This window comes from Quercus suber, unplaced genomic scaffold (genome assembly GCF_002906115.3).
Source record: "Quercus suber isolate HL8 unplaced genomic scaffold, Cork oak 2.0 scaffold_371, whole genome shotgun sequence".
Taxonomy (NCBI): Eukaryota; Viridiplantae; Streptophyta; class Magnoliopsida; order Fagales; family Fagaceae; genus Quercus; species Quercus suber.
The window spans coordinates 607633-625160 of NW_027069823.1; the positions used below are offsets into that span (position 1 = coordinate 607633).

Sequence of the window (17528 nt, forward strand, 5' to 3'; positions counted from 1 at the left end):
GGATTATTATTTGCTTGAATTTTTCAATTTCAGTCTTACTTAAGAGTTGTCTTAGAATTAGTTACTAACCCGCTGGTTTGGAAAATTTCTGAACACAATCTCTTTGATACTTTCAATGGTAGAGCTTATCTGTGGCTTTAGGATTATGCTACTGCATCTTCTTTTTGCAATCAGGGTACGTTATATATATATATACACACATATTGATAAGTAGTTTATGTAAGAGATTAAAATTAAGCCCTTGAACAAACTGTTTGTATATGAAAAATAATAGGCATATAAAAGAGTACAAATAAGATACCAACTTGGAGTAAGTTAATTGTTCAACGTTCAAGAAACTTACTTAAATATAAATTATAATAAATAGGTATATAACTATTATAATCAAGCTTATTAATTAAAAAATGTAACACTAATATGAATTACAAATTCAATAGGTATAAGATATAAGTTTTTATCATCTAAAATTAAAAAATCTTGGAAAAAAAAGTCTAGACTTAATTGAGCTCAAGCTTTCTCAAACAAAAAGGGGGAAAACAAGGACTCAACCCAACTTGAAACTCAGCCTTTACAAGGTCAATATCCCAATAAGATAAAAGTATTAAAAAATAAAATATCATCCTCTCATTCCCAGTTTGGTTAATGAGAAAAATGAACTCAAAAATTCGTTTCTTACATTTTTCTCATCCTTTCAAGTATTGGAGTTTGTTTTTATGTTTAGGTGTGTTTTAACTTTTAAGTTCCAACCAATTCGTGGTTCTTAGGGCTCTCTGTGCACAGAGCCACCGCTGAGGCCAACAAAAGCAATGCTTTTAAAGAAGGTAAATTTCTCTGTTCTGTTAAATGCTTTATGGGGTTATTATGTTAATTCCATGAAGGTTTTTTTTTTTTGTAAATATTTTCTTCAATCTCTCTCTATCACTGTGTACTAGGTTCCTGGGTTTTTGGAGTGGCTCACTTAAGGGTCAAGGATAAAAAGTAATAACTATTTCAGTGATAGTGATGAGAACATAACAATTTAATTATTAATGTAATGTGTCATGTCAATTGTCATGTACACATCTATGGAATCTTGCCAAAAAAGATTATTAAGACTTTAGAGAAAGCTTGCCAAAATTATTATAATTACAGACGTATTCAACCATTTCATTTTTGTCATGCCAAAGCACTAGTAAAGGGGGCATTAATGTATCCTGGGAAAACGTTTACCTTCCAAGAGAGAAGGATTCCAACCTGCTGAAAGGCAGGTGTCTATGGACTGTTAAAGTCCCAATGGTGTGCACCTAAAATTAAGGGATCTGGCTATGAGCTTCATTAAATTTGAAGTATGGGATGGGAAGACCATATTCTTATGGCATGACAATTGGCATCCTATTGGTACCCTTTCATTAGAATTTGGATATTGAGTGATTTATGCAGCCAGCAAGCCTGAAGCAAAAGTAGTTTGTTTTGACTTTTGAAGGACAAAGTTTGGATTTGGAAGCTTGCCACGTCAATTTTTATGGTAAGATTTTGTAAGAGTGTGACGCTGTGGAAAAGCTTGGAATAGAGTTTGCTATTCACAAAGTTGGGCGAACAAATTCCATTAATGTTGTCAACCATTTCTAAAAATCCCTGTACTTCATGTTCATAATGTCTATGGTGGTAAAGTACTTTTCGCACAGGTGAGATCTGAGGATCGCCACAAGCATCAGCTTGGCCAGCTCCCCAGAATGGATAACCCACTTCTGTGATCTCCTCGCAGCTGAACATATTTTGGTACTACAACTTGAGTACTGATCATCAGATCAGTACATAAAGACACTAGAAGCTTCACGAAAACCAAGGTTGTGACAAACAAAGAAACAAGAAAAACTATAGACCATGAGAAAAAATCTGGGAATTCATTTTGGTGGTGAAAATATGTAGAGAAGTGTGTAATTGATTAGTAACCTGAGTTTGATACATTGGTTGTTTACTAGGAATATACATTTTATATATTTATCCATTAATATTGTTAGATTAAATGAATAAATTCACCGTCTCCTATTAGCTTAAGCTTTTAGTAGAATCAATAATTTGACAAATATTTTAAAATAGCAGCAGTGGAAGAAAGTTAGAATTATAATTATTTGAACTATCTAACCTTGCCCATTAAAGTGATTCTATCCTAAGGTGCCCACTAAATTGAGTAAGGAAGAATTTCAAATGTAACAATTAATAATGCAATAAGCCAAAAGATGCAAAAGAAGAAATATCCATTGTCACGGTCTTTATGATCATTTTTAAATCAGATTATTATAAGAAATTTTGCAATTTCGGCTCAAGTTCTTTACTAACAATTCAAGAAAATTAGTAATGAAATGGGCTCGATTACCATGCTAAGAACAAATAAAACAGAATAAACATTTCGGGGTAGTCCCAATAAAAAGTATCAGAAATATGTAAGTACCTGCTCTTTAAATTCCAATTCTGCTCTTTAAGTGGCAATTCTGTTTCTCCTTAAGTAGAGAAAGCAGCAATTTCAACCTGACCATAAATGAATGATAGTTATTCCCCACATAAAGTACATGCATGTCTAAAGCTAATCTTGCAAAAGACCATGACATCTTACATTACAAAATTCACTTAAAATGGAGTTTTCTTTTATGCTCAAGGCTTAGAAATAGAGTCCCAAAGATTTATTTTGCTTTGCAAGAGATCACATCTATGGCTAAGGATGTTTGAGGGAGAAAAGGAAAAAAAATATAAAGGCCAGATTGTGCCATTGCTTTAGGGTAAAGGAATAGCAATTGGTGTTGAATATGAAACTGGTATTGCTAAATTGGTGCTGAATATGAAACTGGTATTGCTAAGATTGGTAATCAAGTTAAAGCCACAATATCAACACTACTATGAAATTTTAGAAGTGGTTCTTAAAGTTGCTAGCAGAAAGTTTATGTTAGCAAAATTTATAATAGAAGAATCCAATCAGATTTGAATTGCACGTGGTCATGTAATTAAATTATTGGTCGGAGGTAAATCCTAGGAGCTTTCTTCCTTTGGCCTGGCCATTGGTTTTTTAATTACTTGGTAAACAAACTATATCTATTAACTTTTTTTTCATTTGTTTACAGGTTTGGTTTATGGGTGCCTTTAAGATATTAGTTAATATGTTATTTTAGAAAAGTTTTTATATTACTTTTATAAAAAATAAAAAAAAATTATAAAAAAATTGTTAAAAAAACAATTACCTTTTTTTATCTTATAAAAAAAAATGTTCTAAACCAATACCCTTATTAAGTCATTTATAAATTTTTTCCCTAAAGAGTTTGATTCAACTTTTTGAAACTGCACTTTTTGAAAAAGTGGGGTTTTTCAAAAAGCCAGGTATGAAATGTAAAAGTTGAGTGTTTGGTAAAAGTTGTTAAAAAATGATTTTGGAAAAAGCTGAGTGTTTGGTTAACATTTATAAAAGTGGCAGTTTGAGAGGTAAATTACCAAAAAGGATAATGTATTTATAAAGAGAATTCTTTGTTTTAATTACCTCTCTTAATACAAGTTCTGGACACAATATTTTCACAAAAATTTCACAATAAAGTCTATATGACAAGTTGTTAATGGTAGGAAAAAAAAATGCCACTAGTAGGTCTGCATGAGAACTAATAACAACTTGCTATGTAAACTTTATTATGAAATTGTTATAAAAATATTCTGTTAATAGTACCTTTTTTTTTTCCTAAAGAAAAATAATACTAATTTAAAAAATTTAGAGATATAATAAATTGTCACAATATTTTTACAATACTAATTTAAAATTAATCTTTGTAAAATAAAATTTTATTAACATCACAGTTGTGAAAAAAAAAATTGTGAAATAATTTGTGTTCCCACTCTCTGTATTTTCTTCCACGTTGCTTTACCCAAACCCAAAAACTCTTTTAAACTTTATTATTTCACTTTTTCCTCATCCACTCGTTCACTTCTTTCTCATCTTCTTATTTTCCTTTTCTTTTACTTTCCTCCATACAAAGCCCCACACACTCCACCACATATTAGTAAAGGACTTCAAGATTTTCAGAACAAGATCTTCAGCCAGGGCTGCCTTGTTGTTGTTGTTGTCTCCAGCTTACTTATTAAGCAAAGTAGTTGATTTGCAATATCATGGCCTTGAACAAGCTCTTCTATTCCCTTTTTCTTGCTAGAAGGTAAGCTCTCAGGCCAAGTACACTCCATTGTTGTGTGTGTGATTTTCAGTGTGTTTTGAGACTTTTGTGTTTTATGTATATGTGACTGTCTTTTGAGCTTTGAGTCCCTTGTGTTTGAGCTCTTTTTTTACCAGCCAATGTGAAGCAAAGCAAGAGGGTTTTTTGAGATTAGATATGTAAGACGTAAATAAAAAAAAAACAAAAAAACAAAAAAAAAAATAGAGAAGAGAAGAAGAAGAAGCAGCACGGAGAGGCTTGTTCTGAAGATAAGATGAGAGGAATCTGTGAGGTGAGCTACAGACCTTAATTTATCAAAGGGCAAAATTGGATTTTCAATAAAATATTTGGCCAATTTGGTAATACTGGAGACAGCCTCTCAATATATAATATGGTTTACCAAACGCATATATTATATATTTGGTTTTAAAAAGCACTTTTTGGACTTGAAAAGTGCAGACAAACGGGCACTTATTATGGCTTGAATAGAAATCATATTTTTTTGAACCATGTGCGCTAAAAAAAAAAAAAAAAAAAAATTACAATGGGACACATTCACATTATTCATATTTTTTTGAACCATGTGCGCTAAAAAAAAAAAAAAAAAAAAAATTACAATGGGACACATTCACATTATCGGCACCATGAAAGGAGAGCATGCAACATGCCCACTTGCCAACTTGCAAGAGGGGGTACATGTTATACATTGTTCTGACAAACGCAACGTGTCTTAATAGTTATTTAATTGAATTATATTTTTAGGTTATCATCATGATTAATGTGTATTAATTAGAATTTTATTGCCATTTCCTCAAAAAAAAAAATTTATTTTATTACCTAAAAAAAGTTAGTATTCCCTCCGTCTCAGACTCTCAATTTGTTTGTTCTATTTGAAAAGCCAAACTTTTTAAGAGAACATTATTTATTGTTTTGTCTACTTTATAAAAATGTATAAGTTTACAAAACTATTCTTAAATAAATTTATCAATTAAAAAAAAAAAAGATTTATTCTTACTGAGGCAACTAAAAAGTCGCCCCAATTAGACTAATTTTTTAAATATTTGTTAGTTTTCTTTTCAAATAGTTTTGAAAATAAAATAGGGGTATAATAAGAAGATTAGTAAATTAATGACTTTTATTTTTAGAAACAGGACAATATATTGAGACATCTCAAAATGGAATAGATGACAAATAATCTAGGAGGGAGTATTTTATTGAATCTCTTTATGCGGGAAGAAGAAGAACACGCACTTAAGGTAGTGCTTCCAAAATACAGTACAAGACAAAAGACAGTTCTTTAGGATTCTCAAAGGAAAATTTTAAATTCATCATTTTGATAAATTGGCGCACGTTGCACAAGCATCTATGTTATCAAATAGTTGTATTTTCAAGATCACTAGTCACTACAAAGTCTCAGAATTAGCTCAAGAAATGGGAAGTTACTATGTTGTCGATACATAGCTTAACTCACCTTCGATTGATCAAGTTGTGTCTTGACAAATTTTCAATGGAGTCTCGATTGATTAAGTTTCACGAGTCTAAATCTTTAGTCAAGCCCGTTAAGTTGACTTAGACCTTGAAATTCAAACCCTACTTGCAAAAGTATATAAGGGATCATTATAGTTTATTGAAAACAAAAATTCCCCTCATGCATTTAGGGTTTCTTCATCTACTTTCTCAATTCACCATCATCTTGAAGACACTAAGAGTTTGCATGGTTTGGGAAATTTTAGGGATGATGGAAAATGAAAGAGAGAAAAGTGGAGAGAAAATAGTTTTTGTGAGTGTTTGACTAGTGAGAAGAGAGAGGGCTAAATTGGTGGGGCTTGGGTGTTTTCTCCTCGGACTCACCAAAATGCTATCTCCCCAATTTAGGGAGAAAATAGGGGAGTGGGGGGAGAAATGTAATTGTAGTCAAATGACAAAACTACTACTCCTTCTCATGTGCTAATTGTTTCTTTGTTGTTTTTCTTTCTCCTGGGTGTGATATAACTCTAAACTCTCTCACTTTTTCTTTTTCTTTTCCTTCTTTTTTTTTTTTTTTTTTGTTTTGTATTTTTGTATTTTTGGTTTGGTCAATACAGTAGGGCCTTTTTCTCTTCTTCTTCTTCTTCTCCTTTTATTTTTCTTGAGTTTAACTAGATGTGATTTTTTTTTTTTTTTACTTTTTTTTTTCCTGGGCATGATTTTTCTTTTCTAATAAACTTGGGTGATTGTTTTTTTTTCCAATTGGTTGTTTTCTTTTCTTTATTGGGCATCATTTTTTAATAAGGGCATATGAGTAAATTTATACGAAGTCATTTTTCTTGGTTGAGGTGAGTTTTAAGTTCCAACCAATTCTTGGTTCTTAGGGTTCTCTGTGCACAAAGCCATGGTTGAGGCTAACAAAAGCGACGCTTTTAGAGAAGGTAAGGGTATGTTTGGTAACTGTTTTTTCCCTTATTTTTTGTTTTCGAAAACAAATTTCTATTTTGGAAAATAAAAAATAATTTGGCAACCCAAAATGGACAGAAAACAAAAATTGTTCTCAAAACTCATTTATGAAGGAAATTGAAAACATGCAAAATGTTGTTTTCAGTTTCTAATTTTCAAAAGTCAATGAAAATACACATTTAATTTAATGAATCTGTCTTATTTAATGAGTTAGCATTAGAGTCTAAATCCTAGTAACAGCATATTTTAGTATTTTCTTTTTTTTTTCCTTCAATTTTTTATTTTTTAATTTCAACTAACCAAACACGTTTTTGATTTTAAAAATACAAGAAAATCGTTTTTTCTTTATATTTTCAAAAACAAGTTTTTGAAAATAGAAAACAAAAACTGTTATCAAACATAACCTTAATCTCTCTCTATTTCTTTGTTCTATTAATTCTTTATGGGTTTATTATGTTTATTCCATGAAGGATTTTTTTTTTTTTTTTTTTTTTTTTGATATAAATATTTTCTTCTCTTTATCTTTGTGTGCTAGGTTCCTGCCTTTTTGTTGGGTGGCTCACTTAAGGGTCAAGAGTTGAAAGTAATAAATATTTCAGTGATAATTAGGTGTCTATGGACTGTTAAAAGTCCCATAAGTGTGCACTTGGGTTGGAGAGCCATCCGAAAATTAAGGGATCTGGCTATGAAGTTCATTAAATTTGAAGTAGGGTATGAATAGACCCTATCCTTATGGCATGACAATTGGCATCCCATTAGAATTTGGGGTGATTTATGTTACAGCCAGCAAGCCCGAAGCAAAAGTATAGTCTGTTTTGAGGGACAAAGTTTGGATTTAGAAGCCTACCAAGTCAGATGACTTGGTTACCTTTTTGACAACAAGCTCTGGCTGCTACTCTTGTGCTGCAACCTATAATGAAATTAGAGTAAAAAGAGTTGGAGGTGGATTCGTGGAAGAATCTTTGGTTTCAGCTAGTTATTCCAAGACATAGTTTCGCAGGATGGTTGGCAATTAAAAACAAATTACCAACTATAGGGACAGGCTAGCTAAATGGGATATACTGGTGATACTTTGTGTGTATTCTGTAGGGGGTGTATTGAGAGCAAAGACCACCTATTTGTCTGCCCTTTCGCTATAAGAAGCTGGATATCCTGTTAAACTAGCGGAAGCTTTAATACCATATTGTTGAACAAAACTAAGGACAACATGTGCTAAAGATATTAAAAGAAAAATTTTGATTCAAAATATTGACAAGTTGACAATAAACTTTGCAAGACACAAGTCACACTAGTCTATTTTGGGAATTGCTGATTTTGTTGAAATTAAAATTTTTTTGAGTAAAAGTAGCTTGAAAAAAGAAGAAGTTAAAAGCTGCCTTTTGAAGCAATAGTACCAACTTAACCGTGTAATGGGACCCGCTTGACTTTTTACAAGACACACATTAACTCACATAGATATCCTTGCACACACCTCACTTCTTTAGACAACTACTGACGCTAGAAGGCTTTTCCTTCAGACTTTTCTTCACAGTTCACACCACTCTAATCACTCTTGGTGCTTACGACACACTCAAGTGGAACCCCTTGGTTCCTATTTATAGTTGCTGTAAGTGGATTAAGCAACTGATATTGAGCATGTGTTTGGATATCACTTATTTTGTTGAAACTGAAAAATTATTGCTGAAAGTACTGTAGATAAATGTAAAAATTAGTTGAAATAGTACAGTGGGGCCCATGAATAGTACCAAAAAGTATAGTAGAACCCATGAATAATAGCAAAAATAAGCTAAATAGTGAAATAATTTTAATTTTTAATCCTAACCCAAACGCACCCTAAATCTTCTAGGCCATTATTTTCTTGATAGTAACTTCACTAAGCTTCTCTGTTACAAATGGGGAATAAATTCTACAGCAACCCTCAATTAAGCCTCAACTAAGCTCTGTGTAATGTCAAAATTTTGTTGTTCAAAACTTGTAATATGCCTGATATGTGTCTTGGTTTTAACTGTTCTGCTGTCTCTATGCTGGTCATGTTATTAGCTCCCTAGTCCTTTGCTATGTATAGCTAGAGTTAGTTGTATAGTTTTGTTTTGGTGTCTAAGATATTGGTCTCTTTGTGTTGTTGGTAGGGGTGACAATTTTTATCCATATTTATGAACCTACTCATTACCTGCCTAATTTGGATAAGTCATAACCTAACCCATTTGAATATTTGGGCTAAATAAGTAAAGACCCATTAAGTTATTTAATTATATGGGTCTTAATGGATAAACTCACTAATACGCACTAAAATCCATCTAAAATTTAAATAAACAACACAAAATCTAAATTTCTAGAAAATGACCGAAATATTCCCAAAACTTAAAAAATAATCAAAATATCCCATGAAATCTAAAAATGACAAAAATACCCCTAAAACCATAAAATTACCAAAATACCCTCGAAACTTAAAAAATAACCAAAATACTCATGAAACCAAAAAATTACCAAAATACCCCTTTAACCTATAAAATGACTGAAATACCCCCTAAAACTTATAAAATGACAAAAATACCCCTAAAACCTAAAAATTACCAAAATACCCCTTAAACCTAAAAAATTACCGAAACACTCTTGAAACCTAAGAAATGACCAAAATACCCCCCCGAAACCTAAAATTACCAAAATACCCTTTAAACCTAAAAGATGACTGAAATACCTTTGAAACTTAAAAAATGATTGAAATACCCCCAAAACCTAAAAAATGACCAAAATATGGGGGTATTTTGGTCATTTTTTGGGTTTTGGAAGTATTTTAGTAATTTTTAGGTTTCGGGAGTATTTTGGTCATTTTTTGAGTTTCAGGGGTATTTTGTTCATTTTTTGGGTTTTGGAAGTATTTTGGTCATTTTTAGGTTTCGGGGGTATTTTGTCATTTTTTAGGTTTTATGGGGTATTTTTGGTCATTTTAGAGATTTTGGAGGTATTTTGGTCATTTTAGTGGGTTTTAAGCATATATGGTGATTTTAGAGATATCGGGGGTATTTTGGTCATTTTAGAGGTTTCATGGGTATTTTGCTCATTTTAGAGATTTTGGGAATAATTTTGGATGTCCAAGGGTATATTGGTAATTTTGGAAGTGTAGGGTTATTTATATCATTATAGGTATTTAAGGGTATTTTAGTAATTTTGGAGGTCAAGAGGGTATTCAAGTAGTTTTAGAGGTATTTGAGTCATATTGGGTTAAATGGGTGGGTTACTAATTAAATGGGTTAGGTTGGTAATGGATAATTAATTTATATATAAACAGGTCATAAATGGATAAATGAGTAATTACACACCCAACCCATTTATGACCCAACCCACCCATTTGCCACCCCTAGTTCCAACAGTTCAGTCGACGTTTTCAATAAGGAACAAGGGTCAATAAGATCATACACATTTATTATTCTTTTTTCGGAGTACAATAAACATATATATTGTCCTTTACAAAATATGGAAATAGATGAAGTACTTAATTTGGGTTTTTGGCAGATATACACTGAAGACATACGACCTTGTTTAGCAATACAGATGATGACATTCAAAAAATAATATATAAAAAGTCACTGTAATATAATTACAGAAAATTGCTCTTGTAACATTTGTTAATTGACAATTTTAAGAAAGTTTTAATTCTATTTTCATGGGAAATATAAAAAGTTACAAAAAAAAAAAAATCAGTTTTTTCTTAATTATTTTTTATTTTTGCATAAAAAGTTTTTAAAAATATTTTCTAAACTAATGCCCTTAGGGTATCTATTAACATTTTCCTTACAGTTATATATTTATTCAAAATTAAAGCAACAATTATCAATTATGCATGATCTAGAGTGGTGTCCTATGATTGCCACTAATTGGCTATTGCACCCATGGTTTTAAAAACTAGACTGGAGGCAAAATTGGATTTGCCTTCGGTTCCTAATTTTTTGGCTAGTTTTTCTCGGTTTTATTGGTTTTTACAAGACTGAAATGGTATCCGGTTCCTAGTTGAACTGGTCAGACCGGTTAGTTCGGTCCAGTTTTTAAAATAATGATTGCACCATTCATAATTCATGTGGACATGTATAACAGTAGGCATAAACATGTTTCGAAAGTTTTAGAAGTGATCATAGTTTTCTTATATTGCTAAGTGTAGGGGCCTTTTTTACCGTGTTGGGCTGGGCTGCCCCTTTACGGTTGTAGGCCCAAGTGTTCTGCGTTGCGGGAGTCGAGACCGGTCCAATTGGAACTTAACTTGGCCGGGTTGTGCATAAACTAGGCCTTGTCTGCCAGGAGAATACTTGCGGTAGGTAAAGCTGTTTCAGAGGGGCTTGCAGTAGGTAGACATAATTGACAAAAAATAGAGCAATGTATTCTGGAATGACCAGATAGTTCTTTTAATAGTGAATGACCAAATGATCCATAATCACAATAATATGAACAATTTTAACAAATAAAATAGTAAGGGCAAATGGTAATAAAGATTAATCAACGAATAAAAGAAATAAGCCGAGTTTGGTCCGCAGGGGCAAGGTTAGGGAGGAAGAACGCCTCTTCTCAACACGATTAACTTCCGAGGAAAAGAATTCCTGCCGTGGAAATTAATGGGTTTGAGGGAGGCGGACCTGAATGGACAATGCCCAGGACGATTATATAAGAGAGCAGGAATTTGAGAGGGAGAGAAAGGAAGGGGCCTATCGGTGCATGCCTCTAACACTTGCTCTTTTCTTTCTATCTTTCTCTTTTTCTAGTCTTTCCTTAGTGATTTCCACAATTGTAGTTTTTAGTATTGTGTTCCCCTGTTTTTCTAAGTATGTTTCAGAGTCTTTTTCTTTACCTTGTGTTGTATTGCTCTATTCCCCCTGTTGTTGTTCCTGTACACGGCAGAGGCTTCCTTCTTATTGTGCCCGCCGCGACCGAATTTTACTATTCTACTCCTTAACCACCTTTGTCTGGTCTAGGCGTACTTGCTGACCATCACTGTTCCGTCTGCGAGTTCCCCTGTTACAGACAAAGACTGCTTTTTTGTCTGTTAGTCTGTCGCGGCGGTGATGTTTCTCTCTCTCTCTCTATCCCTTATGGCATGCACCTATTGGTTCCAACTCAGCCTTGCCTCTTTTGGGTGGTATGTCATCCTAGTAGGACGTATCCCCCAAAAGAGCTTGAGCAGGAACCTCAAAACAGGTCTTCCCCTCTCCCCACCTCCAAACCATGCCCTCTTACCTATGACCCACGACCCCACAACGTCCCGTATTGACTAGGTGCAGGCTGGTGGTGCCTGGGCCATGCGCGTGCATATGTCTGAAATCTGCCTACTGTTCATGCATCTGCCGTGGATTGGAGACTTTGCTTGTATTGCCTGTCGTCCGTTTCTGACTTTTCACGAGCTGCTATTCTAATTTCCAACTCCCATAGGGTTTGGGCTTTACCGCATACTGGGCTTTGCGTTCCCTTCAACCCAATTTTTTAATTGCCTTGGCTTCCTATCGCATTACTTGGCCTTTCCTACCGCGGTGATTTGTTCCTGCTGGGCCTCTTTGCAGGCCTACCGTTCCTTTCTTTCCCCTAGTGGCTTAATATGGCCATTGGTGTTCTCACTTATGGGCTCCAGTGTCCCTTTCTTTTCACTTGGGCCTATCCGGCTCATTCACTTCCTTTGGACTTCCTCGGTCCATTTACTAACTCTGTATCCCATGGGTATTTACTAACTCAATTGGGCTTCCCTGGCCCAATTTCCTTATTCTCATCCTTGGGGTTCATGGACTCGCCATTATCCCCTACTTTCTTTGTTTACATTTCTNATCTACTTTATGATTTTGCAAAATAAAATTGTTATGATGTTTCAACTTTCAACTATGAGTCTCTTCTGAGTTTTTTATTTTATTATAAAGAATTAGGGGAACTTTAGAAAATTAGAAAGGGAAGAAACAGAGCATCAGGGTTATAATTTGATTTTTTTTAAATAATAATAATAATAATAATAATAATAATAGTAGGTGAAGTTGAGAGAAACTCAAATTAGAATTTCAAATTAGAGTTTCAATTTTGCGCCATATGTCTTAAATTATTTATTCTCAAAGAATTTTATTTATTAATTTTAGAATTAAATGTAAAACCACGTCATAAATATTCATCAAAGAGCTTAGAATAAATGAATCGTACAAAAAAGTGCTTCACAATAAATTAAAAAAATTGGACAATTTACATTTTATACCTAATAATATCCTTACAAAGTTTTTTAAAGAGTTAACAAAATATAAAACTGACTATTAATAGTAACAATTATATATATATATATATATATATAGGTTTATATAATGCATGCTTAATTTGAAATTCTAATTTGAGTTTCTCTCAACTTCACCTACTATTATTATTATTATTATTATTATTATTATTTAAAAAAAATCAAATTATAACCCTGATGCTCTGTTTCTTCCCTTTCTAATTTTCTAAAGTTCCCCTAATTCTTTATAATAAAATAAAAAACTCAGAAGAGACTCATAGTTGAAAGTTGAAACATCATAACAATTTTATTTTGCAAAATCATAAAGTAGATCATCCTCCAACAAAAAAATTCTTGTGAAGCTACCACAAGCAAAGGGGCCATCACATGTAAAAATATCAAATTAAACACCCACCTCAACTATGAATTTTCTCTTTGTTTTTGGGTCTTTCTTTCTCTCTTTCTTTCCGGCTCTCTACACACCAAGTCTTTTGAACAACGCTTGCACCTCAAGAATACCTTCACCACAAACTCATTTCAGTTTTTGTTTTTGTTTTTGTTTTGATGAATACCCATTATATATTTCCCAAAACCCACAAAGTAAAACATAACAATTAACATCAAACACTACAAAATCAAAGAAAAACTAATAGCAAAATATCAAATGAGAAAGATCTGAACCCACGACACCAAGTTTTGGAATAAAAAACTGGGTTCTCAGCCTCTTTCTTCTTCACGCTTTCTTCAAGGCAAGACTGAAAGAAGGAAGCCATGGCTTGTACCAAAAAGGGTCTGAGTTCTTGAGCTTTTTAAGTTGATTCTAAGGCCACTAGAGTCATTGAAAGGAATAGAGCAAGAGGACCTGGTGATGGCCTGAAGGGATTTCCTCATCTATTGTTTGCTTTTTCCCTTTTTCTCTAGCAAGTTATGATTTTTGTGCTTTTGATTCTCATGCTACTGTGGCGATGTTGGAGAGAGAGAGAGAGGGGCAAAAACTTAGAGAAAGGGGCAGAGAGAGACGGAAAGAAATAGAGAAAGAAAGATCAGAAAGCAAAGAGAAAATTCAAAGTTGAGGTGGGTGTTTTTTAACCTTTGGATGTGTTACTTGCCAATTGTCACTCATCTAGACAAAAACAGGAGAAAAATGGAGGATTTTAAATGGGAGGGGATCTTACCCCCTCTTTCACATTGTCGCCAGGCGGATATGGACAAGATCAATTGATTGCTAGGACTGGGAGTGAAGTGAAGGCACTACATTAGTAAATTGATTGCCAATGAGTTTAACACAATGTTCCCCACCTGCCAAATTCTCAATCAAAATCAAATCTTACATTAGTAAATTTTTCATTAAGTTCCATCACTGTGTCAGTTGGTGATCCTTTAATCTAATAATGAAAACAATCAAATTATGACCTTGATTCTCTTAATTTTTTTTCTCCCCTTACTACCCACTGAGAATATTCTTCCCTTACTAGAAGGCTCCTAATCGGCTAATCCTTCGTTTTGTATAGTTAAACACCTTCCCCAACCATACAATGACCGTAAAACCTTAGTCCTAAATATTTTTGAAGTTACTTATGAATTTTTAACAAATTAATTTAGGAATCGTGTATTTTTAATTTTGCTCTTTCATTCTATTTCATACAAAGTTATAGTTTTTATTACTTTTTTAATTGACATGTCTTTTTTAAGTGCTTTATGATATTATTTTTAGTCTTCTTCTACCATTTTTCGTCCCCTTAAATCAACTCACTCTTTTTGGTGTATTAATTGTCAATATTTATAAAGAATGATCTTCAACATTGTGCCAATTTTTTTCTATTCTCTAAAGTTATCCACTAGAGGGACCGTTCAATTTGTTTTCTCCTCTGCCTTTCAATTGTTTTTTCTTGAGAAAGCGTGTCAAACCTTTCATCATTCAATCATTGTAGAAAATTCAACATTGTACCAATGTTAGTGGGAAAGATTTAACAAAACCAATTGGTAGCTGATGAGTTTCAACTTTCAACTAGCTATAGACTTTTCAAACTATGTTCTCGGCCAAAATGGGGTTTTAACCCTTTTAGCCAAACATTCTAGCATTTTGCCCCCTGTTCTGAAACTATTTAAGGATATGCTTTTATTTTAAACTCAAATTTTCTAAAAATCGAGTTTTAATGAAAAACTCGATTTAACGAAAATCGAGTTATAGGCAAAAAACTTGCAAAAACTTACATGGAACTCAAGTTCCTTGAATGAAACTCAAGTTCATGGAACTCGAGTTCCATGTAAGTTTTTGCAAGTAACTCGATTTTCGTTAAATCGAGTTTTTTATTGAAACTCGATTTTTAAAAAATTAAGTTTCAAAACAAAGGTATATCTATAAATAGTTTCAGAACATGGGCATTTTGCTGGAACTTTTGGGCGTAAGGGGTATTTTGCCATTTTGGCCCTATGTTCTCCACCTTCTAAATTAATCATAACCAATATTACATTGGTAGATTTCATATAGTTCTTTTTTTTATCCTGAAAATTTCATAAAGTCGTTTTTTACTGTATTAGATGGTAATTTTTTTTATCTATTAATGAAAAGAAATAAATGAAGAGTTGATGAATTTTCTGCCTGATTTCTATTATGGTCTTTGAAAATGTTCTTCCCAACTGCACTAGTCATCTATGTCATTTAGGATTGAGTGGAAAAAAAAAACATATGCCCTTAAGAAAAGAATGTACATCCTATATAAATAGCAGTAAGAACTGTTGAATATTTCAATATTAGGAGTATTATATTAACCAATGATAAAAAGAAAATACCAACCCTCAATAACATTTGATATAATGCTAACAGGAGAGAAGTTATTCTTTTAAAAATGTCTTCTTCTTTTTTGGGAAAAAAAAATGTCTTGTTTGTATACATACTGAAAAATAATTTATGCTACTAAGTAATATAATATTTGGTATAATGCTAATTAAAGGAGTTTCCTGAATTTAGAAAATTATTTTTCTTGGCTCTTAAAAAAAGGTGTTAATTAGTTTGTTATCTCAATCTACAAAGTGGAGAGATCAGTAGCTCACCATTCATGCAGCTCACCTTATCTGATTTGTTGTCTTAATTTATTACACGAGGTATCAAGAGCTTTATGAATTATGACTTAGCGATATAATCTATTTCTTACACTTGACTCTTGCCAGTCGAGTCTCTTTGAAAGAAGATATTTATGCTACTTGCAAATAGAAATATGACATTATGGCAACAAATTTGACATCTGTCTTGAGAGAAGATATTTGTGCAATTTTCAAGAAGAAAATTTAAGCTAATTAATCAAGACAGTAATGGCACCATGGTGACAAGTTTTTCCAGGAAGATACATCCTTTCAAGGTACAATGATGTCACAGACCTTTCATTTTACTAGTCAAGAGTCTGTAGAGAAGATATTTGTGCAACTTGCAATAAGAAATCTTGTACCAATTAATCTGGACAAATATGGCACCATCCAACAAGCTTGACTTGGAAGGGACACCCTTTTTTCAGTGGGGTAAGACTGACTCAATAAGAGTTGGTACAGGCTTACCTTTCAAAATCATGATTCCACGCACAGCCAACTCTTTTGACTCTTGCAACCCAAGAGTCATGAAAGAAGAAAAGTCTAGTACAAATTAATCAAGACATGGATGGAACCGTCCAACAAGTTGTCATGGAATCTAGTCCATAGTCTTGAAAGAAGATAGTTGTGCAATTGCAAGAAGAAAATTTTAATTTTCCACATAGAAGAGCTGCCAAATTTACCTTAGAATTAGTCAATGTAGAATCCTAGAGCAAGTTCCATAAAATTTAGGAAGGAGAATCAGAGTGAAACAGAGACTGAAGTTTCAGATTGATAAACAGAACTAATGAAATGCGGTAGGTTGAATGCTTCAGGGAAGATAAGGAAAACCCATGGAGGAAAACATGGGTAACCAACATACATTGAGTGAAAATGACTTGTGAAAGTGGTGATACTAAATGAATAAATGCCAAGTGCCAACCTCCACGCTTTTGGAACTAAGGCTTTGTTATTGTCCTTGTCTTTGTTTTATGGGATACAAGAACTGGGTACCTGAGGTTGTCCCTCTTTCTCTCTTTAGCAGTAATGCATACTGGGTTCTCATTAGTAGCACATTTGAGAGTTTCATTCAACAGTGAACAAGGCAAAGTGACAAGCTAGTACATTATAGAGTGATTAATTGTTTTCTACAATCGTACCACCATTTTTTTTTCCTTTGAAAAGGAGCTCATTATGATTACTTAGAGTGATTATCAATTTTCCTTAATAAGTAATTAATCTGATTTTTTTTTTTAATAGTTAGAAGAGATCCCTTTTGCATACACAAAAATAAAAAATTGGGAGGTTATTTTATAGAAAATGAAAAACATTTATTGCTCATGTAAACCAGATACATCATATACTAAAAGTCCCTCTAGAATCAATATATAAAAGAAATTAGAAAACTGTTGTAAACATAATTATTTGTTGGGATTGGGAATGTTCTCAACCGTCTTTGTTCAGAATGGGAAAACAGATACATCATCCACAAGAGCCTCTACCAATAGAGACATTAGATTTTCTCTTTTATCAGTACAGCAAAATATTTTCTAAGAACCTTAGCATATTGTGTTGTCAAATATTGTTCGACATTTCTCATGTAAAATTGTAGCATTACTTTTTGTGGGAGAGAGAAGAAATCA

General features: G+C 32.8%; 1 protein-coding gene across 3 annotated transcripts in view; it reads right to left on the reverse strand.

Annotated features, from left to right (window-relative positions):
• Window positions 1–14023, reverse strand: part of LOC112036377 (disease resistance protein RPM1-like) — a 69730-nt gene extending 55707 nt beyond the window's left edge. Inside the window, exons 1-2 of one of the 3 annotated variants that reach the window (XM_065760530.1) lie at window positions 13508–14021; window positions 13238–13341 (exon numbers count right to left, since the gene is read on the reverse strand). The gene's annotated coding sequence lies outside the window, so the exon portion shown is untranslated. Of the gene's footprint in view, window positions 1–13237 lie in introns of all 3 variants that reach the window. The other 2 variants (XM_065760531.1, XM_065760529.1) reach the window with 2 other exon arrangements.
• Window positions 14024–17528: the final 3505 nt, after the last annotated feature.